Below are 27,341 nucleotides of genomic sequence, written 5' to 3'. Positions count from 1 at the left end.
CCCTTTTTTACATATTCCGGTAGGTATTTACTGTGTCAGACATTGCGAAAGATACACAGATATGAGGCTTGACTCTAGCCCTCAAAGAGACTAAAATGTAGATGAGGCATCAATTCAAGTTACATAGCTACGAAACATAATACAACTCAATAATATGGGTCATCCTGTGATGCCACGTTCAAGTACGGCCCGTCCACGAGGGCAGACATTTTTGTGTTTCTCTTTATTCGCCGATGCATTCCCAGTGCCTGAAACAGTCCCTGGCATATAGTAAGTGCTCAACAGATGTGTGGAATGAAGTAGAATCGATTTTCTAAGCATGGAATTCAGTACAGTACAGTCTACTCTGTTACCAGCATGTTTCTGTAATGAAAGCATGTGTAACAGAAATTAACTCATTCATGACTGACATGTAGGGAAAGGATATTAGTAAAATGCAGTGGTTATGTTGGTTCATATGCAATTGTTGCCAACACCTTAATATTCTGCACCATCAAGAAACAGCAGCTGCAAACAAAACACAGCAGAATGCCAGTTGGGGAGGACACACAGTGCTATGCCCGATGTTCACTCACTCCATGTTCTTTCTCTTGGATTGGTTTGACCATGAGCTCTAACTTGGGAGGGGTGAATTCACCTCTTACTTGTACATTTTGTGCTTACCTTCCTAACTCAGCAGCCTCAAACGACTCTCCTTCCAATCTCTTCATCAGTTTCTTCCATCTTTTTATAAAGGTAAAGTCCTATATTTATATTTACTGTAATATTTATTAGGAATTGAACGTGGCTCTTAAACTCTGCTAACATGTTTTTTGGAATGGTTACTGTTTTTGTTGGTGCTCTGGTTGCAGTGTTACATAACTTCTGAGTTGTTTCTTATCCTATTTCCCCCATAAGCCTTGTTATTTCTAGTGCATGATTTCAAAAGTGGGAAGATCACACACATCCTTTTATAGAAGAAATGTTGTACTACAAACTTCATTTTCAACGAAGATAAGTGGGATTTGGCTGTGGGAGAAGATGAAAGACAGCATTCCAGTTCTGGCAAGAGCATCAGCACCTCCCATGTTTCATACAGTATGGAACCTTCGGGGGGAGGGGAGGATCCCCCCCACGCTGGTGAGAGTGCCAGGCTCCAAGGAGTGGGTAGGTGGATGGCTTCGAATGGAAAAGTTTTTAAGTAATTTATAATTTTCTGTGGCAAAGTGCCTCCTAGAGCTTCTAGAACAGGAAGTAGCCTGCCAAAGCGGTGTTCTAGAACCATTAGCGTGTAGGCTAGGCGTGTGCAGATGGATGCCAGTGCAAAGAGGTCCAAAGCAGGGAACCAGGGAGGAGGTCACGGAAGCTATGAAATCCCGAATCAGCGAGAATTAGGAAGGTGGCAGGGGGCTTGGAAAGGACGGGGCAATTGGAAGGACCTTAAAGAATCAATGGGAGTGGCTATTGGCAGTGGTGGAGAGAGGCCCCGAACTGACTGCTAGGGTCTGAGTTCAGGCGACTAGTGGCTACAGGTGACCCAGACGAGAGGCTGAGAAGCTGAGGACAGGAGCAAGTTTGCCAGGAAAAAAAGAAGGGTTTGCTTGGCAAAATGCTGCGTCCCGACGTTGAAATCACAAGGAATCTTGTCACCTTAATTCGTGACCATTTAACTCTGGGTTCTTTGCTCCCCACCCTGGGGGCGGTGGGGGGCAGTTAGTGAGTCCCCTCTCTGGGCAAAGATGCCTTTCCAGACTATTAGCTAAAGTGCCTTAGAAATTCACCCCGAAACCATATTTTAAGTTCAGGGGAGGATGTTTCAGGATCCCAAGCAATCAATTTACATATATTCTTTGCGGCTGTTCGCACTGAGTTTCCTTTCTTAGAGACTCCCAGGGCGAGGAAATGTACGCCCGGAGCCTCGACTCCGGGCGAGGAAGGCGAGGACGGGGGTCCAGGCACCCCCAGCCCACCCTCCCGCTTTGGATTCTCCAGGACCAGCGGGTGGACATTCTTCCCGCTCGGGCCCCGCCTGGGGAACCGCTCCGGGCGCTGCCGAGTACGCTCTCCGCCGAAAGAGTCCGGGCTCTCACCCCCGACGCCGACTTCGCCGTTCACCCCGCCTCCCCGGCCGGGCGGTGCGCGCTCTCCGGGCTCCGAAGACGATTTCCCGGAACTGTGCTCGGAGGTTTCCCGGCGCGGCTCGGGGGACTTTGGCGGGACTCCGGGAGACGCTGCCGCCGCCCGGCGGGCGCAGGGACCAGCTCCCAGGCCCCCGGGCCTCCGCCCCTCCTCTCGGGGATCCCCTGTCGCCCACACCCTCCCGGGCCCCGCAGGACACTCCCCCCGGAGGCCAGGCCTCGTCCGCCCGCCCCCGCCGCGTCCCCGGCCGCCCGCCCCGCCCCGCGCGCCGCGCCGGGAGAGCCCCGGGCCCCGACCCCTCCCCCCGACGCCGCCCGAGAGCGGGACGCGGCGGCGATGGTGACTGGGCAGCGGCGCGGGGCCGGGTCCTGGGCAGGGAGCCTCGGCGGCCTCTTTCTTTCTCTGCCCCCGCCCCTCTTTCCCCTTCCTGCGTGCTAGCCCCGGCAGCGGCCGAGGTCGGCGCTCTCTCCTCGCCTCCTCTTCCTCCTCCTCCTCCTCCTCCTCCCCGGCCCGGGGACCCTCTCCCCTCCCTCAATCGCCCCCTCCTCTCGCCGCCTCCTCTCCTCTCCCCTCCCCTCCCCTCCCTCCTCCTCCTTCCCCGAGTGGCCGGCCGGGCCAGAGAAAGAGAGACCGAGAGAGAGAGCGACAGAGGTGGCTGCGAGGAGGCGTAACGGTAAGCCCCGGCTTGGGGAAGGCAGCGGGCTCGGAGCCGGGATCGCCGAGCCGGGACCGGCTGAGTTGGAGTCGCCGGGCCCGCGCGCTCTGCGGAGGGAAAGCCCGCAGCCTCCGCCAGGTAGGGCACCCGGCGCGGGGCTCGCGGAGCCGTCGGCGACCAGCGGAGTCCGGGTTGCGTGCGCGGCGGCCGGCGCGGGAACTTCTTCCTGGCGCCCGAGGAGCCCGAGGGGAGGGAGGACCGAGCCGGGGAGGCGCTGGCGGGACGGTTGCTGGACGCTGGGAACGGGAGGGAGCGCCGCTTCGGCTCTGGTCGCCGTGGTCGCCCGCAGCAGAAGTGGAAAAAAGTTGTGCCTGGAAAGACGATTTTCCGGGAAGCCGGCGCGAGCCCAGCTCTCTCGCCGCTGCCGGCGGACTGAAACCGGCGCTCGGGTCCCGGGCGCAGCTTGGCGCGGGGCTCGGCGCGCCTGGTACCGCGCCCGGGGGCCGCCCCGCGGTCGCCCCCGCGGGGCCCGGTCTGCGGCGTGTGGGTCACGCCGGCCACAGACGTCAGCGGCTTCTCAGATCTGGGCTGCATTTTTGTGGGCAGCGCAGGGATTGGGGGTGCGGGCTGGAGGAGGAGGAGGTGGGCGTGGAGTGGGGAAGACCACATCTGGCCTGAGTGGGTTGAACCCAAGGGATGGGGTGAAGGACAGCGGGGGACTCTGTGTTTCCGGACGTTTTTTAGGCACAGAGTTGTGTGTGTGTCCTTTTCCCCCCTTCATTCAGAGGTCTGGTGTCCTTTGAACTCAGAAGGGCGAAAGCATTTTCTTCAATCCTGTTCACCTTTTCTCCCGTTTCAGGAGGGTCGTGAGTTTTATGAGAATCCTTGAGCTGTTTCCTCAATGGGAGTAAAGTCTCACCCCCCGCATCCCACCCCCACCCTCACTCCCACCTGGGCCGTTTCCTGTATTTAGCGCGTTTTCTACTGTGATTGTGTGCGTTCGTGTAGGTTTCCATCAGCGACCCACAAGTAAAAGGAGAGCTTCTGTCTGAAATCGCAAAGCGGCCTCTGTAGACAAGTGTGTGCTGGAGCCCGAGCGGGGAGAGGTGTGGGCGGGAGGGAGAGGGGGAGCTGTTAGAGCCTGGTGCGGAGAGTTAAACCTGAGTAACCGAGTTCCGAGGGACGTTTCTCCTCCGCACGTTGCTTTTGCTTCGCCCATTCGCCTGAGAGAGCTCCACCCGCGCCAGGTTTAAGCGATGATGGATGCGAATTTCTTTGGCGTTGCTCTTTCCCGGATATTCCTCTTTTCTACTGGTCCTCTTTAAAAAACGACTTCTCCTTTTCAAATGTAAGAGATAGGGAACACATGCTGGTGGGGAGATTAAATGTTTTTACAGATAGGGAAAAGAAAACCCAAGATGCTCATTTCTTTTTGCTGTCATACTGTGATAGACTTGTTATTAATCTTTGTCAGAGATCTGATTCTGATGAAATAATATTGAAAGAGTTTGAGGTAATACCAGATAAAACCCAACGTCATGATAATATTTTTCCTAAGTGGTCACACAGGGAGCAGATAGTGTGTGTGGATTGTTGTGGTGTGTTTGCAAAGGGTGCAGCAAACATTTTATGCCAGGAAAAAAGACATTGTGTGGTGCAGGAGTTGATGGGGTTAGGGAGGGGAAATCATTTGTCTTCAGAGCAGTCCAATTAAGAAGAATAATTACACTGCAAATGAGCATTCTTGAATATATGAGTTGTGAGACATGAACCAGTAATTTGTCTATAGGAAGGAAAATGAATCTTTGTGGATTAGAGCAAAACGGTGCCTTCTGGAAAAAGTAATATATGCTCTTTATGCATGTGGATGGGCTCAGATGTGTGGACTGACGAATTAAAGAGATTTTACTGCATGTAGTGTTTGGGCAGGGCAGGGAGGAAAAGTCCATAGTAGGAGAAGATAGAAAATATATAGAAAAGTATCCATTTTTAATGGACAACATATACAGCTTCTCAACTTCTTTATTGCAAAGAATTGACAAAAGAGGAGACCAAAATGTAGGAGACCCAAAATTGGGACTGTTGAATTTCCAGAGGTGTCACTTACTACCTGAACCTGGGGCAAGTTACTTAATTTCTCTCAGCCTTGGTTTCTGTGTCTGTAAAATGATGGTAATAAAGTTCAAGTCAAAGAATCACCTGGAAGTTTAACTATGATTATGTAGTTTTGCATAGAACTTAGGGTGGTCCCTCACGCTGGGTAAGTGCTCAGAAAATGTTGATGATGGTTGTCAAGTATTTCAAATGCCCAGGAGAAAGCAGTGCCATTCAGAGAGCCGGGCTGCAAGGGGAGCTGACTTTGAGCGACTGCTGATTTTAGGTCGGCTGATGGTCGACCCTTAGTTGAGGCTGTCCCTGTGCCCCCAGCAGCCCACACTCAGAAACATTTGATCTTTCTAGAACTTGTAGGCTGCATCTTTTTGGCCCCTCTAGTCAACCTTTTCTGGGACTCCAGCTGTGGGGAATGTGTAGTGCAGGCTCCGTGTGGGTCTGAGGACCTGAGCACAGGTGTGGCCTGTAATTCCAAGCCTCACTGCCCCCTTGCAAAGGCACCTTCTCAGGTTCCAGGTGCCGCCAAAGTCAATATCGACATTTTATTTAAGAAAAAAAAGAAAACTTGAGTGGTGGACATGGTGTCTCTCTTGGGAATTCTAAAGCAGTGTTTTCTCAGTGTTTACGGCTCTTAGAAAAATACAAATAGTAAGCAAATACGTGATCTCTAGAATTTATTCCAAAAAGCACCTTTAAAGTATGTCTTGGGGTTAATGGAACATTGCCCAGTTTTTCCTAAGGTTGTACCTAGTTGCAGAATGAACAAAAGGCATTCTTAGCAAAACAGTAGTATTTGGAGCTGGGGAACTATGCTGTATATTTCTTTTGTAATCCGGGAGGAATGCCTGTTTGCTCATTCATCCATTCTTTTATCCAGTCATTCAGCAAATACCCATGGAGCCTCTTGCATGGGCCAGGCTCTGTTCTGGCCTCTGGGAGCATAGCAAGAACCAAGAGCAGGCCTCTCCACTCACAGAGCACTCATTCTAGTTGGAGAAGCAAACTCTGTGTGCGAAGGACCTCCGTAAACCCAAGAAGCTCTCCTTTTTGTTTAGAAGTGCCTGTGCTGGGAAAGCAGCGGGCTGGGCGTGCTTCCCTTCCACAAGCCAGCCAGCTTGGAGGGAAGTGATCTGGCTGGGGGTGGTGGCCGGGGCCAGCTGGTCCTGTGGGTCCTCCACAGGGAGAAGGAAGAAGGGGGAGCCTGTTTCTTTCTGTGCTTTATAATAAAGCATGTGTCCTGTTTGAGTAGAATCACCAGCCAAAGTGCCACGAGAACAAACGGGTTTTTCTCCGAAGTGAGACTTCACAGCCTTAGAAAGGCAAAGAAGGAATCAAAGGTCAGATCTGATCATCAGCTTATAAAACCCAGATTGTGTCCAGGGAAGAGTCTGGTCTGGTACTTAAAATACTGGACCCTTTGCTGTAGGAGGCGGGCCCGAGAGTAAAGGGAAGAGTGGAGACTTAGTCCCTCATGTACCTTCAAGGTTTTTTTCTCCCATTACTTTTAAGGTTACAGTAATATCTGGTACAGTAAGAATGCATTATGTTTGGAGTCTAGAAGGCTCGAAATGGTATAAGGTCATCAGGGCACTGAGAGTAGCTGTTTGGACTAGAGGCAGAGTGGTGTAGGGAAGTCCCTGAGGGTGCTGGGTCTTGGGTGCTGAGCTGGGGAGTCTGAACTTCAGCTCGAAACCTGTGTGGAAGATGGGGAACTTGCAACAGGTGATTGACCTGATCATACTGTGCTTTAGAAGGAACTCTAGGTGGGCTCGGTGACTAGGAGGCCAGGGCCAGGGATAGCAGGTGAGCCGGGAAGTTAGTACAGGAATCCCGGTGGGACTTGGTGAGGGAGAGCGGGAGAGACCTGGAGAGACTGACCGCACTTCCTCGGTCATGTCCCATGGGTGGGTTCTTAGTAAGAGGGAGTCCAGGGTGACTGGAGTGGGTCATGGCGCCTTTCACTGAGTTAAGCAGCTATGGGAACCTCAGTCTGGGGAGATGGCGAGGAGTAATGAGTTCAGTTGAATCCACAGCTGAGTTGTGAGCCGTCCAGGGAGAGATGCCCAGCAGAGCATTGGATCCACAGGCAGGAAGAGAGGTCTGGAGCTGGAGATGAAAGATGGAGTTATTTTTACAGTAGCAGCAAGTGGTTGGCTGGTCTCTTGCGGTTTACTCAAGAGTGAATAGTGAATAGTGAATAGTGTTCAGGGTGAGAGTAATCTGTGTCCTTGTAACTGAATTTTTCTCTTTCATCCTTTCAACGGGACTAACGGGTAATCAAGCCCCTGACCTTGGCCTTCAATGACCAGACTCTTACTGGTGTTATTTTGCCGACTTGTGAGACCTGTTTATTGTTTTGAACTGAGATAATTTAGAGGAATGTACATAGAATGGCTCTGAACATTTTTAATAGCTAGGATGTACAACTGATAAAATCGATCCTCCTCGACCCCCAACACATCTACATATTCTGGACAGACTGTGTTCTTCCCCGAATTCCTAAATAGAAACCCTAATCCCTCATTGTGATGGTACTTGGAGGGGGCACCTTTGGGAGGTAATTAGGTTTAGATGAGGTCATGAGGGTGGAGCCCCCATGATGGGATTAGTGTCCTTCTAAGAAGAAGGAGAGAGTCTGGAGCATGCTCTCTCCACCATGGTGAGACTGTGGCCATCTGCCAGCCAGGAGGAGGGCTTTTCCTAGGAACCCAGTCTGTAGGCACCTTGAGAACTTGTACTTGGAGAACTAGTGTTTTCCTTTCCACCAGGGACAAGGCTTATCTGCCTTCTTTTTTGAAGTTACCATATGGCCCTCAAGGGGCTGTTAATTTGAATTTCATTCATTTGTGGAATAAAATAATGTGTGCAAAGTAGGCCCCAGTGAATGCCTGTTAAAGGACAAGCATGCTATTTGATTTGTGTACAGCCTTACTCCTCTTTCTGTTGTGGATTTAGGGTACGGCCAGTGGGAATTATTAATCATCGTTAGTCTGTGTAACCAGCAATAATGCCTCGCCTTGCTCTTGCCTGCCTAACTGATCTGCCATTGAAAGGAAAACTGGTAGCCTAGACAGACTGCAAGGATGTAGGCTAAAATTCTGACTGGTTATTTTGGACTCGTGGGGTTACAGGTGACTATTTTCTTTAGTTTTCTGCTTTTCAGATTTTTTAAAAGTAGATATTACTTAAAAAACCAGAACAAAACAGTTGTTGGTGTTTTCTTCCATTCTTTTTTTGTGCAAAACTGTATCAGCTGTTTTGGCCACAGCCCCATGCACCTCCTTACATCTGGGTTACATCCATGGTAAAGAAGGTCTCTGTCTTTAAAAAGACTTGAAATTCCGATTTGTTGTAAATGTAGTTGTGGAGGAATGTAACCAGGCCTGGGTCCTGTGACCCAGAGCCAGAATGGGGCAGCTTCCTCCCAACAATAGGGAAGGACCCACTCCTTCCTGTCGGTACACTTTGTATGTTTTCATAAACACAGTTAAGTGTGATCTGAGAGGTGTTTCACTTCTATATCTAAATGTGTAAACATCTGTCAGATTGATATGTACCTAATTAAATATCTATAAATATATATATATATAAATATACTATACTCACATGTGAGTTTTTTTTTTTTTTTTTCTTGTTTTCAGTTGTTTCAGTGTTCAGTAGAACTCAAACCAGCAGTGAGATCTTAAATATCCCTTTAGCATCAACTTCCCCACATTCCCGGAAAGTTAGAGGGACTCTCTTTCCTCTACTGATTCTATTGTTCAGCAGTTTCTCTCTTTCCACACTGAGCTGTGTTGTCAAGGGCACCTGGAGTTCAAGCTTCCTTTCTCCTGGGGCAGGCTGCAGTTGGGCTGAATTTCACATGTTGTTTTCCAGTTTTGAGGCAGTTAGCCAGTTGTTTAAAGACGCCTGTAACTGCATAGACAGTAGCCACATTTAATCTTCAGATAAGTGGTGCATGACACACTTATTACTCAGGACAAATTAACCTCTTAAAAATTTATAACTTTTCTCTCACCCATAGGGATCAAATTTTCTGAAATTAAAAATAATAGACTGGCCAGTCTCGCAACTACAGACTTACCAGTAATTGGTGTTTTTGTGTTTTATAAATGGCTACCCTTTGTATATGAAATATACACGTAAGGAAAGCATGGCTCACAACTTGAAAAACAATCTAAAATCACATCTTTTTTTTTTTTTAATGGCTAACTGTCCATTCCTAGAAGATGATTCTGCACAGGGAAGTATGTCTAAACAGATATTTACTCTGTCATTTGCTCATTCTTATAGTAGCCATTTCAGGGCTTTTCTGTGCTGGAAGCTTATTATAATTTACCAACCTGATTACGACTCTGCACAGATCCGTGCTGTAATATGTAGCCTAGGGTGCCGGCTTACACAGGTGACTATAGGTCTTTGGGTTTGAATCCTTTTGGTAAATGGGTTGCTTAGGTTGTCTTGTCTTTTTTTTTTTTTTAAATGTGTTTTTTCCAATTTGTGCTTGGGTCTGTTGTTCTTTTCTTGATTAGTAAGGAGAAGGTAGCATTAAAGGGAGCTAAGCTGATGTGGGGAATGTTTAAACTATAATCCAAAGCCCAAAAGAACGGTAGCCGGTGCAGAGGCCATACTGAATAATAAGAACACAAGTGGTGGTAGCGATGAAGAGATGGGGCAGGTTGTGTATACACCTGTGTGGACAGGTGGCCGGGGGACTGTTGAGGATAGTCTGGTCAGCTGTGCTGCACAGGGACCACGGTTCCCCTTGGTCTGGAAACTAGACTCACGGACCCTAAGTATGTTAGCTTTCTTAGCAACTACATTAGGCAACAAAACTTACATGTTTTTAAAAAAAATTTAAACATTTTAAAACAACTGTCGTCAGGTTAGATTTCCTCTAGCTTACATATGTGTATTTGATTTTTTTAAAAGTTATTTTATTTATTTTATTTTTGGCTGTGTTGGGTCTTTGTTGCTGCACGTGGGCTTTTCTCTAGTTGCGGCGAGCGGGAGCTACTCTTCGTTGTGGTGCGCGGGCTTCTCATTGCGGTGGCTTCTCTTGTTGCGGAGCACGGGCTCTAGGAGCACCGGCTTCAGCAGTTGTGGCACGTGGGCTCAGTAGTTGTGGCTCGCGGGTTCTAGAGAGCAGACTCAGTAGTTGTGGCGCACGGGCTTAGTTGCTCCTCGGCATGTGGGATCTTCGTGGACCAGGGCTCGAACCCGTGTCCCCTGCATTGGCAGGTGGATTCTTAACCACTGCACCACCAGGGAAGCCCGTGTATTTGATTTTTAAAATCTTGGCCATAGGACTTCCCACTTCTTCTTGTCAAATTTCAGCTTTCTCATCCTGGTGTGTGTTGTTCAGCCCATCGGGATGATTTTGAATTCTCACCGGTTGTCCCTCATGTCAGCCACCCCTCTGGGCTGAGTGCTGTTCTTTGATCCATTCTGCTCACCAGTCATCCAAGTTCTTTGAGTGCTTTTCTGCCTCTGCTCTGTTCAGCCTCCCCAGTCATTCTCCTCTTAGTAACCAGGGGCGTGTCAGCCTTTGCAGGCAGCTAGAGGGCAGAGGGTTGGAGTCTGTGCCACGATACAGAGGAAGCTAATCATACTCGTGACCTCGACCTCATTAACATTGTGCTGGCCAGAGCGAGCCAGCATTCCGTAGTATTGTTTGACTTTGGATCGTCTCTACTGATTTGTGGTCGTGGGGTCCATATTCCTGCCCCCTCAGGGAGCCTGATAGGTAGAGGAGCCGGAGGAGAATGTAAGGGACGTCAGTACTTACCACCTCCTTTTAATGCCCTAAGGTGGGGCTTTGGATTGTCAGCTGTCACTGGGCCCCACTGATGGTGATCTGGCTCCAAGACAAAGCAAGTCTGAGAAGACTTGTGTAAGGATTGTGAGGGAAGAAGGCCTCTTAGAGTGTGTGGAGTCGCAGTGGGTGGGCTGGTGAGCTGGTGCCTCTCCAGGTGGGGTGAAAGTCTCCCCATGGTGGCACTCTCCATGCCTTAAAGCAGGGCTTCTCACGCTTGAAGGTACACAAGAATGATGTGGAATCTTCTTAAATGGCAGATTCTGACGAAGCAGGCCTGGGCTTCTGCATTGCTGATAGGCTCCCTGTGAGGCTGGTGCCACTGGTCCTGTGGAGCAAGGCCTCACATAGACAGGGACACGACTGAGGCTGCGGATTAGTCAGCCGGAGACTCAGACCTGTAAAGGCTGACGCCAGGAGGGTACCTGTAGGGGCTGGTTTAGAGTTTGTTGCCGGCTTCTTGGGGCTGTCTTTATTGGGATAACCCTGAGGGCTCTCAACCCTGTCACTGCCATTCGGCCTGTAACAGCCCCAAGGAGAAGCTGTGGGGTGGGGATTCCCTTCCATCCTTAGGGCAGGGAGGGAGGTCATGGAAGGTCTTCCCGGTGGAATATAGTTAAGCTAAAGGGAGAGGTTTTGTTTTTGCTACATTTTAATGAAATTGACTTCCTCATTACCTGATGATTATATTCCATAATTTTAACTACTTAAAGAAGGCTCTGACTTCCTCCAGTTAAGCCTGCCTTTTCTCATGTGCAGTATCACTTTGAAGTTATGTGACTACAACGTTTTAAAAAGTTACATATTGTTTCCTTTGGAACGTTGTTTCTGAAACTTGCCTGACCCTCTGCTGGGTGCTGGTTAGACCTATGTGTTCTCAGACCCTGCCCTGGAGTTTTGACTTCATAGGTTTGGTGTGGGTCCTGGGAATCTGAATTTTTTGAACAAAGTGTCTAGATGGTTTTTATAATTGGGCATGTTCTAGAAACACCATTTTTGAGAAACATCAATTTAGAAACCTGTCCATCTGAGCCTGTGTTATCAGTCATGTCTGAGGGGCACCCTTACCTGTTCTTTTCTAGGCCTCTTAGATACTTGGTTGTGAAGGGCTGGCTTTTGTCCCATTGGACCCACTTCAATTTTTATCTTGACTCATGTTTTCATTCTTACAGTAAGGCTCTTTCTTATCTTGGATGGGACCAAATCAGAGTCCCTTGTCAACAGTGTAAGAGTCAGTTCTGAAGCCGTTATTTTTAGGAAGGTTTTACAGACACTGATTATTAAGTGCTTTGGGGCATTCTTGGAGATACTGGACTGTACACTTTGGGCCTCTGCAGAGAAAGGAATGTCCTGAGGCCGACTTCTCCCACTCTCTCCCCTGCTTGGGTTCAGACACTGGAGATAATATTAGCGTGTCCCCTTCCTCAGTAAGCGCTGACCAGAAATGGATGGAGAAGGGATCCTCATCCTTCAGAGACAGTTTGGTTCTGACCCAGGTGAATTGACAGATGGAGGAGATGGACTTTGCACGTCATTGTATCAACATTAACCTCCATTTTTACAAATGCAGGATCCATCTCACCTCCATCCTAGGAGGTGGAGGTGTTTTCATAAGCTGACACTTATGAAACAAATGAAGTGGGAAGTGGTCAGTGTGATGGGATTGGCGGAGTGTGGAAGGGGCTCTGTAGCGAAAAGCTGGAATTCACTTACTGTTGTGCCTAAAATTTTACCATTAGAGGAATTTGGGTGAAATGGTTCTCTTCAAACCTCTTATTCAACATGTAAGCATCCATAGAACAGGCGCTACATTAGTTACTTAGGACTTAACAGGAAGAATTTCATAAAATGCCAGCAAAGATCAGGGTATGAAGAGAGTGGACTTTGATGGGGTGAAGTGTGGGCACTGTGAGGGCAGGGCTGGGGCAGGGCCACCGAGGACAGCTCAGGTGTCCGGAGGAGCCCAGGATACCTGGTGGTGGGGGGCACTAGGCAGAACTAACTCTCATTCACTTAATATATGTGTGTGTGTGTGTGCGTGTGCGTGTGCACGCGCGTGCGCATGCTGTGTAATAGGGGCTTTACTATCTTTGATGATGCATCTGGCATACTTCTATCTAGTGTGGCCATTTCACATATACCTGACCAGTTGTAATGAAAAGCCAGGTGATCTAGATATGAAAGTTAAGGTTAAACACCATAATTGTGCTTGGGATTATGTTGCTCTTTTTTTTTTTTTTTTTTTTTTTTGGTCTATTTAATTTTGAGAGAGAAGCTCAGGAAATGATCCAGTTTCTGTACCTGCTTATCAGGAGAACTTGGCCAGCAGCAGAAACCTTTCCTTCTCCACTAAGGGCCTTTTCCCAGTCAGTTTTGAGGAGGGCTTGACTCTTCTGAGACCTCATGCCACCTAGAAAGTGCTTTAGGGCATGCCTTCTCTCTCATAGCTGCAAAAAATATTTACATTTTAAAGAATTTCTCAGCTCTTAGCTGGCTGAAAGAAACTCTGAACTTGGCCATTCTGGTGCCCAGCTGAAGCTTGTCTGAGTGGTCTAGGGTGTTTTCAGAATAGCGTGGAGATGGTGGGGAGAGTCTTTTTGCCACTGCTTGACCAACAGAGAAGTTACACGCAAGTACATCCCAGGGACCAGAACTCTGGAAACTTTTACAAACTGACCCACTCCAGAAAGAAACTTGACCCTTCGATGAAACCACGGGAGCTTTCTGGATGGCTTCATTGTTTCTTTTCTGGAGTGGTCAGATTCTGTATCTGGGTGGGAGGAGAAACATTGTCCCTGTTCCTGAAGCTGGAGTTTCCTTTGTCTACTCTGAAATAAAGGAGGGCCACAGAAAAGGATGGGGCATTTCTTAGGGAAATGAAACCCTCCTGAAGTACTACATCCCCACGCCAGAGGTGGGCCCGTGTACTCTTCCCCATGGTCCGCAGGGCTAGCATCATTTCTAAGTATCGATAAAAACATCATTGTGTGCACTTCCCTGGCGGTCCAGGGGTTAAGACTCCACACTTCCACTGCAGCGGGCACGGGTTCGATCCCTGGTCGGGGAGCTAAGATCCCGCATGCCTCGCGGTGCGGCCAAAAAAACCAAAAAACCAAAAAAAACCCCCCAAAAAACCTTTGTGTATTTCCTTTTAAGCATAAATGGACATCACAGTCCCAGTAGAATGTGAGGCCTTGAGCACGGAGGTGCTGTTGGGGTATCAGACGGGGCTATCTCTGTACCCCGTACTCTGCTCACCGCCACCCCCGTGCTGGCACTGTCCCCACTTAGTGCTTGCTGCCTTTAGGGAGCATCAGAATCACCCAGAGGCTGGTTAAGACACACACTGGCTGGACCCCACTCCCGGAGATTCGGAGTCACTAGGTCTGGGATGGGCAGAGAATTTGCATCTCCAACGCGTTCCCAGGTGATACTGATGCCGCTGGTCTGGGGAGCACAAGTGGAGAAGCACTGTGACACCAGGCACTTCTCCACCTTCTGGAGGGTGTGTTGGGACGGGCAGACTCTGCCCCTGATGGCGTGTCTGCCTGGGTGGAATCACTTAGTGCTGGAGGAACGGGTAGTTCAAAAGCCGTGGTTTACTGGAGGGAGCCCTAGCCCTGTCTTCTTACCCTGGGGCCTTCTCTCCTGCTCGTTCCCACAGAAGACCAGGGATGTGGCCTTTGGGGTAGCTGAGGGGGGGCATTCCTTGCCTCCTTGCAATCCCATCTCTCTGATGTTGCAGAAAGCTTTCTGGACCATGCCACTCTCCTACAGGAGACCCTTCATGGGCTTGCCATTGGCCTTAAGAGAAAGTCCAAACTCTCCTAAAATGACTGCCAGTCTCCCTCTCGGCCTCTGAAATACTCCTTTTTCTTGTGAACTCATTATGTTCTTCTTGCTTCCTGGGCACCCATTTTGCTGTTTCCTCTGCCTGGTATGCTCGTAGTCTGGCCACCTCTTGCTTATCAGACCTCAGCTTAGCCATCACCTGCTCTGGGGAGCTCCCTTTGACCTCTCTGGGGTCAGCTGGTGCCTCTGCAAAGGCTCCATGTCACCTTGTATTTTCCTCACTTCAGCTTCTCTCAGCTGCGTCAAGGTCATGATTACCACCCATTGACTTCTCTGTCTTTGTGGACTGTCGGCTCCCTGAGGGCGGGGAACCCATGACATGGTCATTCACATGACTCCAGGCTTGGCATGGTGCCCGGCATATCGAAGGCTTTCTTTTTTTTTTTTTTTTTTTATCTTTATTGGAGTATAATTGCTTTACAATGGTGTGTTAGTTTCTGCTTTATAACAAAGTGGATCAGCTATACATATACATATATCCCCATATCTCCTCCCTCTTGCATCTCCCTCCCACCTTCCCTATCCCACCCCTTTAGGTGGTCACAAAGCACCAAGCTGATCTCCCTGTGCTATGCGGCTGCTTCCCACTAGCTATCTATTTTACGTTTGGTAATGTATATATGTCCGTGCCACTCTCTCACTTTGTCACAGCTTACCCTTCCCCCTCCCCATATCCTCAAGTCCATTCTCTAGTAGGTCTATGTCTTTATTCCCATCTTACCCCTAGGTTCTTTTTTTTTAAATTTTTTATTTATTTTTATTTTATTTATTTATTTTTGGCTGTGTTGGGTCTTCGTTGCTGCGCACGGGCTTTCTCTAATTGCGGTGAGTGGGGGCTACTCTTCGTCACAGTGTGCAGGCTTCTCATTGTGGTGGCTTCTCTTGTTGCGGAGCACGGGCTCTAGGCAACGCGGGCTTCAGTAGTTGCAGCACGTGGGCTCAGTAGTTGTGGCTCACGGGCTCTAGAGCACAGGCTCAGTAGTTGTGGCGCATGGGCTTAGTTGCTCCACGGCATGTGGCATCTTCCCAGACCAGGGCTTGAACCCATGTCCCCTGCATTGACAGGCAGATTCTCAACCACTGTGCCACCAGGGAAGCCCCCTAGGTTCTTCATGACCTTTTTTTTTTTTTTTCTTAGATTCCATATATGTGTGTTAGCATACAGTATTTGTTTTTCTCTTTCTGACTTACTTCACTCTGTATGACAGACTCTGGGTCCATCCATGTCACTACAAATAACTCAATTTCGTTTCTTTTTATGGCTGAGTAATATTCCATTGTATATATGTGCCACATCTTCTTTATCCATTCATCTGTTGATGGACACTTAGGTTGCTTCCATGTCCTGGCTATTGTAAATAGAGCTGCAATGAATGTTTTGGTACATGACTCTTTTTGAATTATGGTTTCGAAGGCCTTCTTGATCATTCTGTGAGATAGCTATGGCGGGGAGGAAACCAAGACACAGGTAGGTTAAGTGCCTGGCTTACCATTACCCTCCGAGTTAAACACCAGGATTCTCCCCCACTTCTCTGATCCAACCCCTTGGCCAAGTGACGCTGGCCAGGTTTTCTGCTTTGAGGCCAAGGAGCCTTAGGCACGGTCTGCAGGTCTCTACTGGGGCTGTTAAAAGACTGGCTATTCCAAGTTAACAAAAATGGCCCTCTCCTGTTGTTTTTCAGGTAAACTGGGAAGCAGACTCTTGAGTTCACAGCTGGCCTGTTGTTTTGCATCTCATCAAGGAGCTCCTCCTCGTACAGGTAAGGGGTTGCTTCCTGGATCTGCTCATGTTCAGGCTGGTTGTGGGAAAACTCCAGCCATGCGATGCGCTCTGATAACCACCCCAAGTTCTCATGCATTAAAAAGAAAATCCTTAAAATATAGGGTGGCAGCTCCTCTAAGAAAGGTGTAAAGGGACTTCCCTGGTGGTCCAGTGGGTAAGTCTCTGCGCTCCCAATGCAGGGGGCCCGGGTTCGATCCCTGGTCAGGGTAATTAGATCCCACATGCATGCCGCAACTAAGAAGTCAACATGCTGCAACTAAAAGATCCTGCCTGCCGCAACTAAAAAAAAAAAAGATCCCACGTGCCGCAACTAAGACCTGGAGCAGCCAAAAAAAAAAATTAAAAAAACGAAAGGTGTAAAGTGGTCACCTGCCCCATTGAGTTATCGGGTGAAGATGTTTATTGACCTGCCTGTCTTTCTCCTGGATGTTGCCGCCCATCTCAGTGCCCAACGCTCTTTCCTTTTTGCTGGGCACCCTTCACCTCTCCATTTGAGTTGGTGCTTTAGAATTCCTTTTCCTCCTTTAAGACTCAGCCAACATTTCACTTGTTATTTACAAACTGTCTGAAAGAGAGGGTGTTCGGAGCATAGCCTTTTCCCAGCTTTCCAGCGGAACGAATCGCTGCCCCTCTGCTGACACAGCACACTGCACGTGCCCGTGGTGAGCTTTACTTACTTGTTTGTACACGTCTTTTCCCCTAGCGTGTGAGTTCTTTTTGCTGCCATCTCCTATCTCGCATGGTTTCTGGCATGGAACAGACTTTCAGTAAATGAGTGAATGTTCATCTGAGGAAAAAAAGAAAAAAAGCCCTAGTAAACTAAACTGAGGCACAGCTACAAAAAAATGATAATGTATTCCTAAGCCAATGAGCTGATGTGTAGAGTGCCTTTTTGGATTAATGACATGGCTGTTTGCTCACATTACCACGGGTAATTGAGAATGTGCCATAATATGTTAAGTTGGCAGGAGTTTAGATTCTTACCCCTATTGAAAAGGATGAGAAGTCAGGAGTTCTTGTGTCATTGTCAGTAAGGTGCTAACTGACAGCCTGGGACCCTGAGCCGCCAGCCCCCTTGGCTTCCCTGGGAGAGACAGCTGTCTGCCAGCCCCTGGGAGTCCTGGGCAGCCCCAGGATTGAACGTGTAACCAAATGTATGGCAGTAAGGGAGCAAACAGTTGACTTGACCAATTTATAACCCAGAGGAAATAAAAATATTTCTAAAACACAGTTTAGGTTTAAATAATTTTAATAAAAAGCTTTTAAATCATGCATTTCCATTTCCCCTGTAGTCTTAGTATGCTGGGATCTTTGAGAGACACACTGATTGGCTTGATGCCATTTTGCCTCATCCTGTGGGTTGGGAGTAGCAACCCCCAGGGCAGTGGTTTACCTGAATCTGGAGCCAGAATGGGGCCTGGGTCCTTTTAGGAACTGGCAGGTGGCTGAGTTCCCAGAAGCCAGGGTGGAGGTGGGGCGGGAGGGACTTCAGTCTGATTAAAGACCACGGTCACACAGGAGAATGCGGTCTTGAGTGTTCGTTCCTGCCTTTTTTAAAATTTATTTATTTATTTATTTATTTATTTATTTATTTTTGGCTGTGTTGGGTCTTCGTTTCGGTGCACAGGCTTCTCATTGCTATGGCTTCTCTTGTCGCGGAGCACAGGCTCTAGGCGTGCAGGCTTCAGTAGTTGTGGCTTGCGGGCTCTAGAGCACAGCCTCAGTAGTTGTGGCGCATGAGCTTAGTTGCTCCGCGGCATGTGGGATCTTCCCGGACCAGGGATCAAACCCGTGTCCCCTGCATTGGCAGGCGGATTCTTCACCACTGAGCCACCAGGGAAGTCCCCGTTCCTGCCTTCTTATCCTGCCTCTACATGAACAATACTCATTGTTCAGCCTTTCCATTTGCTTTGTTTGGCTGTGTGCAGCACGAAAGCAAAGAGAAAGAAGTTGTTTTCTGGTTTCTGGGTGTGCTTTCCACAATCTAGTAGAAGTACCAGCCAACTAGTCTCACATAAAAAAAGCGGTCATGTCTCCATGGTTTCTTCTGCTTGGTGCTGAGCCCCAGCCAGAGAGCTGCCTGAAGGAGAAGTTAGTGAAAGGCAAAGGAGTAGAGGAAATTTGACTCTCACCTGACCCTGTTCATCTTAAAGTTTCCTAGGGCTTGGGTAGAGGGAAGGTTTCAGCTTTGCCCAGGGATTTCTAGTCTCCATGGACTCCATTTTGTCTATCATACTTGAAAAATGAACGAAGAAAATTACAGTTTAAAAGCTCAGATGTTAATATATGAGTGAGTTTTAGCTTTTTAGGAGGTTATGGAATCTGAGATATTACCAACTGTTTTCTGTTGTACCATGCCTGCAGAAGCTGAGTGCAAGGTGGTGAGTATGTCTGGTCTTCATGCCGCCAAACACATGGGGAGTAGTACTTCCCAACTGATAATAATTGGCCACTCACTGAGCCCTAGGAGATCTCTGATTCTCAGAGTGTCTCCTGTTTTATGATAACAATTCTAATCTGGTTAGAAAAAAAAAATGAGGCAGGTTAAGTCATCACAGTACTGAGCTGGTCCCCCTCCACCCAGGGCATCTCACACATCAGTGTGCGTTTGGGCACACTTCACAGAGCTGTCTCATTGAATCTTGACAACCCAACGTCATCCTAATTAGAAAGTCCAAGAAGTGATCTAGTTCCTGAATTTCCTTAGAGCTTCTGAACTTTGTTTTGGATTTCTAATGTGGTGTTCTTCTTTCATTCAATTAAATGTTTACTGTTTCTAAAGAACAATTTTACTAAGAACTGCTAGTGCCCCAGCAGCAGTAAAATTGTGTTATCAGGGTGCGCGAGCATGTGTGTGTCTGTGTGTGTGCGTTTGATATAGCCATTTTGGAGCCTTGGCCTTGATCCAAAGACACTGTCCAGCATGGGCCCCTTGTATCCAGGGCAGACATTTGGGAGCAATCAGAGCAAAGGCAACTAGCAGACAGAGCGACTGGTCTGCTGGTCCCGGGCTCCAGCGTCGTTAGCGTGCTGGTCTCTGACCAGCCAGTTCCTTTATTGCTGAAATGAGTGGGAACTCAGATTGCAGCTGCTGACAGATACAACACACAAAGTGGCACATCCCCCCTTAGGTGTATGGTTTTTCCAGGTGAAGCCTTTATCTTCAGCTTCAGGTGAGCCTTTATCTTATCTTTCTCTTAAAGAAGAAGCAAAATCTCCAAAATTGGTTTCCAAGTTTCATTGTAAAGCTGCACCCAGGTATTGACATCTCTGGGGAAGAGTTTGCTTTTTTCTACTTCCAGAACACAGTTGACGCATAATTTGGGAACCACTTTCTACTTTGATCACGTCACTTGTCAGCTGTGATTTGATGGCTGGTTTGTCTTATCTACTATGGGAGTTTTGATACTGATGTGAAAGAAAAACTTAGAAGTACTTGTTTCCAGGGAACGTCGGTTTTAAATGGAATATCTTAGGCTTTTGCTTTACAAAAGGACTGTAGGTGTTGTTTTAGATCACTCTCATGTCCTCTTTCAGTTACGAAATGACTATTTTCTGTTTCTTGAGAGTCTTTTTACGGTTATTATGGATCTGAGTTGGAAGGAGGCCTTCAGATAACTAGGTAATAAAAGTAACTTTTTCAAATAGGCAAAAGAGTGAAAAAATTTTCTCTTCCATCTCTTAATGAGAAAGAGTAAATTCCCTGCATTTTAAACGCTTCCTTTTCTCTATAGAGCATTTCTTAGAAGGAGCGGTTTCTGAGGCTTTCGGAATTCTCTTCTCTCAGGTTCCTTCTTCAAAGCTAGAGGAAGCCTTTGCTGGCTCCCTTTTTAGACTGATGCCACGGATGCTTATCCTTCCTCTCCTTTATTTCCTGGTGGGCAAGCCCTGCTGCTCACCTCGCCTGTGTTTTATGTGCCTGCCTGGGGTTGCTGCAGAGAAGTGCTTCTACCCTTTATGGCTACAATCTGAAAAAGAAAACAAATAGCTGAAGCTCCATCAAGTCCCAGCAGGCTGGGGAAAATAGTTCTCATCCTCCTTGTTCCTGGGTTCAAAGTGCACTTTGCATTTTACGGGGGTGATCAGCCCTCCCAGGGTGCTGGTTTGAGTGGGCCTGCGTTTGAGCCTGGTGGACAATTAACCACACCGACCTCCTCCTCTTGCCTTTGCCTTTCTGGCTGAGTTGACATTACTGCTCTGAGTGAGAAGCAGCTGTTGCTCCTTTGAGCGGAGCACCAGGCAGGGGTGGGGGGGACATTTGATCCTGTTCAAAGGGGATGTCTCTGAAGCATGAAGATTGAACTGATTGTGACCCCACCCGAGGGGGGAAGCAGAAGCGCCCTCTGGAGAGCTGGCCAGGAGGAAGCCATCAATTACTAATCCCGTTGGCCTGTGGGGTCTTCAGGGTCTCATATCCATTTAAAAGAGAGAGAATTAGGGTTGGCGGTAATAAAATAGGCCTTAAATTAGAGGAGCAGGGGGTCATTCTTATCAAATTTTGTGGTTGTTACCGAGGAATAAAAGGCAGAGGAGATAATTTCGTTAGCCCCTTTAAGATCTGTATCACAGGGCGATGGCGTTTGGGGATGGAACAGAGCCTCACAGGGGCTGGCCAGTTGCCTCCTGGTAAACCTAGAGCCCTATTTCCATAGCACTGGGGAGGGCTTGGGAGGCCCAGTGATCATTTAGGGCACTGTGGTCAGGAAAAGAGTCTCTCCTGCTGCAAATGAGTTAGCGACTTCAAACCAGCTGATACAGGTCTTGATGGACCACTTGGCCTGTTACTCAGGAACATGGCATTCACACTGAAAATACAGACATCCGCCGGACAAGAGAGCTCGTTCAGAGCTCTGGGACGGTGTCTTTACCTCTGAGGAAGGCTTGCCCGTCATCTGTTGTCGAGGTCACTGCTTCAGAGCATGATGGCCCCGGAATTCCCGCGAGCTGAGCAGTGTTCAGGTGCCGAGGAGTGAGCAGGACGGTGAGGCTGTGCCTTCTGTTTGATGAGCCCTGTTCTGTTCACGGTGTACTTGCACTTCTGCTGCTTCATAAATACCCTGCTGGGTGGGCAGGTATTTCTGTCCATGTTTACAGAGAAGGGAGCGAGGCAGAGAGAGGTTATGTGACTTGCCCTCTCTGGGTGGGGAAGTGGGGGGTCTGGGATTCTGTCCCTGCACTTCTGACTTTCAAATTCAGCCCTGTGTGATGGTAATGAGAAGAAACCGAGGGAAGAGGAAGAGGGGGTGAATGATAGAGAGTCCTCCAGGAGAGGGGAGAGAAAAGTTTGATGATCAACAGATAGTTCTCTGTACCAGCCACCAGCTGGCACCATTCCCCAAGGCAGCCTGGTTTCTTTCTGAGGGTGAGCAGAGTTTTCCAGGTGGGCAGGGCCAGGGAGGTGGGAGTTGGGGGAGGTTGGAGAGAGGGCAGGATGGGAAGGGCTCTTTGTATGTATGAAACAGTCCTAAGTAAAGTGTTGAGTAACGTCTGGAGAGCCTGTGTCTACGATCAGAAAGGCCAAGGCCTCAGCTGTCTGCATCACTGCTTCTGGGTGGTTTATTCCCAGGGCCCAGCCTTTTCCGTGTCCATCTTCATTTACACTCTTACTGTCTCATATCTGCTTGCTTTCCAGTCTCCAGCTTCTCCCTCTCTGCTGTAGACATTTCTGCTTAATATTTGTGAACTTAGCTCTGAATAAAAAGAAAACTTCTATTAAGATGTGCTAATAGAAACCTCAACCACTAGTAAGTACATTTAATCATAGCTTCAGTTTGTATAGTTCTTATAAAATTCTATCCCCCCATTGGTTCAGGAGCCGATATTTCCCCGTACAAGTTGGTAACGGAGACCATAGATGCCTCCCTTTTGGGTGGGCGTGGTGCTGTTGGGAACTCCAGCCAATGTTTTCCTGAAATGTTGTCTGAGGGGAATTTCGGGGGTTGGAGGAAGATTTTCACTTGTTTCGCTGGTGCTTCTCCATATCCTGTACAAACATCTTTGCCCTTACAGTCCTCAGAGGCCCTCTTACTTTGGCCATGTACTGTTCTTTTCCTTCATTACTGTGGCTAATCAGAAGTTGGCTGGACTTCAGTGCCTCTTAAAAGCCTTTCTCTCTGGCTGTGTCCAGGCAGTTGAAGTGCAGTGTCAGAAATGATGTGAGTTGATGAAGAAGAAATAAACAAACCCAGGCAACATGTGAGGAAGCCTTGGCAGCCCTGCTCCTGTTTTTCTGTAGTTTTGATCTCAAGGAACCAGATTGCCTCTGTGTAGAAGGAACAAGGCCGTGAGGGTCCCTGTGCCGGGAGCCTGAGCTGTGCCTGCCTGTGGGCCTTCTGTGTTAGAGCTACACTTAGTCTCCTAAACTCTGGGATGAAAATGAGTCGTTCATGTTCGGCAGAGTGCAGAGAAGTCACACGTCTGCAACCTGAGCTATATGAATATGGAGTAAAAATAGCATCTGTTCAGGGAAGCAGAACATTCCAGAATGCTTCAGTCCCCTCTTGGCACCAAAGCCAAGAGTGGAGAATAGGAGAGCTGGGAGGGACTTGAAAGAGCTTCTTGTCCAAGCCTTTTAATTTCAGTCCAAGACACTGAATGACTTGGCCCAGGCTCTGCCCAAGCTCTGTCTTGTTTGGACAGCTTCATACGTTTGGTCCCTGGCATGTTTTATAATAGGTGCTTCATGTGCACTTGTTAGGCGGGTGAATGATATACATGAAGCTATGACTTCAGACTCCCAGTCTAGTGCTCTTTGAGATATTTTATAGGCTGAAAAGTCTGTAAGAAGTGGTGTCAAGTAGCTTGTACATAGTTGAGGCTTTCTTGAGATTACAGGTAGGTTAGAAAATTGAGACGTAGCAAGATTAAACTGATGCCTTAAAGTTGGTGGTGCAGTTGATGGCAAGACAGGCTTTCTCAGGCTTGGGGGTGGCTGGGAGGCAGGATGCCACGTGGTAGCCTGGGTGAGGGGTGCCCTGTGGAGTTGGGCGGAGCCTGTGCCTTGCAGAGGTGGTGGTCCCAATCAGTCCGGAGGAATCAGGACAACTGTGGAGGTTGGGCTTGAAGTTGCCCCTCTACCCAAGAACAGTACCTGACAGCCAGAGCCCACTCTCCTTCTGTGGTTCAGTGCTTCCTTTTCAGAGGGACATGCTACTTGGAGCTTATCACACTTGCAGTCTGTTGGTGGACGTGTGTGTGCGTGTGTACACGGTGCTGTGGGTATGAGCGGAAGGCCCAGATACGTTTGAGCACCGTAGCCAGAGGAGGAGGACTCAGTCCTCCACTCTGGTAGATGCCACTGACCGGTACATCAGGCTCTCCGCCACTCCCAGCCTCATTTTGAAAATTGCAGCCCTGCTGTCAGTGGCCCCAGCCAAGTAAATAAACCAAGTTGCGCAGTGTCATGTGCCTAGAGACCCACAGTGGTGGCAAGCACACAGCTACTTTCAGGCTGGTAACTCAGAGCGTTGCGGTTCATCTCTCTCCCTTATTTAACCTGCCAGTTAACTCACAAAGAGATTTACCATTGCAAGCGAGTTTTACACTTTAGAGTAGTTATAGGAGATTAATTCAAGATGAAAAGTTGCCAAAGAGAATTTGTAAGGTCAAGATATTCTGTTTGAATTCACAATCACTGAAGAGATGTCATTGTTTACGGCTTGGTTGGTTTCATCCACCCACTCTGGCCCAGCCTCCTAGCCTGGCTGAGCATTTTGCATCTTTTTAAATTGACCTCTAGGCTTCACCACGTGGCCTTGATGTCCGGGGGTGAGTGTCCTTCCTCTGGAACTCTTGGCACCTGCCCACTTTCAGGTGGACTTTCTGTGCTGCCTCAGAGAGAGAGAGCACATTTCCTTCTGGAGACCTGTTCCAGCCGACAGTCCCTTCACAGGTTCACCAGACCTCTGCTGATGCTGGCTTTGCATGACATCTCCTTGCTTCTCTTCAGGAAATAGGCAGCAGACATCCAGTCTCCTGGTGGGTCTAACCCTGATTGATGCCTACAGGAAGGTACCGCTGGGTTATCGGCTTCTGCTCTGTGTTATAGATCACAGGGCTTATTGATCTAAAGCTGGCAGGCATTCTGCAGGCCAGAGGTGGGCCTGACCAGGTCTCCATAGCAGCAAGAAGAATGATGACTGTTGGATAAGTTATTAGATCTTGAATAAAAAGAACAAACTTAATCTTGCACAGTGGCATTAATCATTACTTGGTTTTTTGGTGAAAGTCAGGCCTGGGGAAGTAATCTTGTGATAGTGCCAGCACGGTCTGGTGTTTGAACTTCTCATGGGGGCTGTTCCTTGGCACTGATATGGTTCTTTGTGATCCTATGCTGTTCAGTGCTAGCATAGTGCTTTGGAAGTAAACAGTAAATATTATACTCGAACCCAAAACATTGTATATGAAAAGCCATGCAAATTAGAAACAAATTCAATTTTTAAGAATACATATATGTTGATAAAAACAGTGTATTTGGAACATCTGGTTTCTTGAATTCATTTACATGTGGGGAAAACTTGATTATTCTCTTTAGATTTCTTGAAAGTACAAAGAAAATTGAGGTGGGAGTGCCTGACTTCCCAGCTATGAGCCCTGAGCTTTTATTAAGGGTGATTTAGAAAGCAAACCTTTTACATTTATTTATTTTATTTTATTTATTTTTGGCTACGTTGGGTGTTTGTTGCTGAGCACAGGCTTTCTCTAGTTGGGTGAGTGGGGGCTACTCTTCATTGCATTGCGTGGGCTTCTCATTGCGGTGGCTTCTCTTGTTGTGGAGCACGGGCTGTAGGTGCGCGGGCTCAGTAGTTGTGGCGCACGGGTTTAGTTGCTCCGCGGCATGTGGGATCTTCCCAGACAAGGGCTTGAACCTGTGTACCCCGCATTGGCAGGTGGATTCTTAGCCACTGTGCCACTAGGGAAGTCCCAGAAAGCAAACCTTGTAGTGGAGAAGTGTTTTGATACTGCCTGTTGATGAAGGCATACTTTTTGTTTATTTATTTACTCATTTTATTGCATGTGATAATCGTTTCAATTCAGTAGTTCTCTTTCTCTTTTTTTTTTTTTCTTTTTAAGCAATCTATGGGGATTTGTAACCACAATGGCAAAAAAAAAAGCTCATGGAGGTTTATCTAGTAGTGTTCATGTTTACAAAATTAGATGCTGAAATGTGATGGAATCCTCTATTCATAGGGTTCCAACTTGCTATAAAAGTTTAATAAGTTAGAAGATTGATTCGCGTTCATGATTTTCTTATTGTAAAGTGAAATCATAGTATATATGTACATTCATTGGTCACTCCCCAAATAAGGTATAAATCATGTAGGTACAGTTTTATAGGGAGTAGGAGAGTAAGAATCAAAGTTTGTAGTTATTTTGCAAGCATCTTGCTCCTGTTTTTGTAACACAAATCAGAGAAGTCTTTCATGCGCCCATCTGTTTTTCTTCCATTTATACCTTCTGTATTTTCTGTGGGTGATTTCCTCCCTTGCCGTGCTCTTTCCCCAGAACCAGTATTAAATCCCAGATCATCACCCCAGTTTCATCACCCTCTGTTCGTAAGGCCTCAATCGTCACCCTCTGTTTGTAAGACCTCAACCGTAGGGTCTTCATGAGAGGACCAAGTTCTTCCTCCAGTCAGGCCAGGTCCCAAGGATGTCTTGGTCTGTGTCTCTGGGTCCTTTCTGGATCCCAGTTGTACCTAACAAGCAGCCCAGCTCACCTTGAATCTGAAGAGTATGCATTTTCTATAGCCTAAACTTGTTAATGATTAAACACATTAGATGTTGTTTGGTGAGTATGCAGCCTGTTTAAGTATATATTTTACCAGTTAACAAACACTAGAGAGCTATATATCAGGCTCTTTGGAGGAGAGAGTGTTTGGGAGACAGCCCTTCTCAGCCCCATGTTGTCACAGGGGGGAGTGGGCTCTGTGTTTGGGCAGGATCTGGGATGGGGCAGAACCAGCCTTGAGTCAGGCAGGCCTAGGTTCCAGTCCCCACTCCCCACTCCTAGGATCCATGGCCCTAAGCAAGTTACCAATCTCTCTAGGCCTTGGTTTCCTTATCTGTGAAATGGAGAGAATTGTTATAATAATAGAGGCAACCTCTGTAAGGCACATCTGGAACACAGTAAGTGGTGGTTATCACCACTCTTAAAATAGGAGCAAGTCAGCTTTAAGTAATCCAAGAACTCTGAAAGTTTCTCCCGAATTGTTGGCCCCTCAAGCCAAGGTGCTCAAAGCATTTTTGTAGCTGACGTTTTCAGGAATGTGGTGTGTTTAATGCTGGTGCCGCCCTTTCCATATTGAAGCTCGCTGTGGGTTTCCTGGCACTGCTTGCCTTGATTGCCCTTTCTTCAGCCGGCAGCTTCTGTAATCTGGCCTTTCCCAGGGCTTCCTTTGCCTTAAGGATCAAAGGAGTGTGTATTTTGACATGAGGTAAAATTAATAGTCGTCATTTAAAAGTTAGTCCTGTGGTCAGATTTGTTAGTGGGTATGTGTTTCCCGGGAGTGAGGGCCACGCTCCATGGTGATGTGTGGGATAGAGCTAAGGTTCTCCCTCCTGGGGCAAAAATCTTTGTTGGAAAGGGGGGTTCAAAACCCAAAAATTGTATAAAAAGTGTTTATGTTTATCCTGGGAGAATGGCAACACATCACGTGCTGTTAACGGGCCTGGCCCGCACTGCAGTTTGTGCCAACTCAGCGAGGTAATTTATTTCACTGAGGGAATTGTGGGTTTTTTGGTGCCATGGATGGGTGTCATTGAAACCTTATTTTAAGAGGAAAATAGCAATTAATGTTAGAAATAGGAAATAGCTTTACAAATTTGTGGTGGAAGAGACCCAATAAAAATGACTGTCAGAAGTTCCCCAAAGGTGAACATCAGAATTTATGAAAAGTGTTTTCTGCCTGGTAAGTTGACAGCTTTTGATTTGTAAGTATAAACCAAAGGATGAGTGCCATGGACGGAGCAGAGCATGCGTGAATGTTACTGCAGGGAAGAAAGTCA

General features: G+C 47.8%; 1 protein-coding gene across 3 annotated transcripts in view; it reads left to right on the top strand.

The window, feature by feature from the left end:
- Positions 1 to 2,438: 2,438 nt before the first annotated feature.
- The window catches only part of LHFPL2 (LHFPL tetraspan subfamily member 2), a 176,592-nt gene continuing 151,689 nt past the window's right edge, over positions 2,439 to 27,341 (top strand). The window contains exons 1-2 of one of the 3 annotated variants that reach the window (XM_059916621.1): positions 2,439 to 2,791; positions 16,235 to 16,312. The gene's annotated coding sequence lies outside the window, so the exon portion shown is untranslated. Of the gene's footprint in view, positions 2,912 to 16,234; positions 16,313 to 27,341 lie in introns of all 3 variants that reach the window. The other 2 variants (XM_059916622.1, XM_059916623.1) reach the window with 2 other exon arrangements.

The sequence above is a fragment of the Balaenoptera ricei genome, chromosome 3, assembly GCF_028023285.1.
Source record: "Balaenoptera ricei isolate mBalRic1 chromosome 3, mBalRic1.hap2, whole genome shotgun sequence".
Classification (NCBI taxonomy): Eukaryota; Metazoa; Chordata; class Mammalia; order Artiodactyla; family Balaenopteridae; genus Balaenoptera; species Balaenoptera ricei.
Note: the sequence above shows the minus strand (reverse complement) of the source record. Positions and strands in the feature narration are given on the sequence as shown.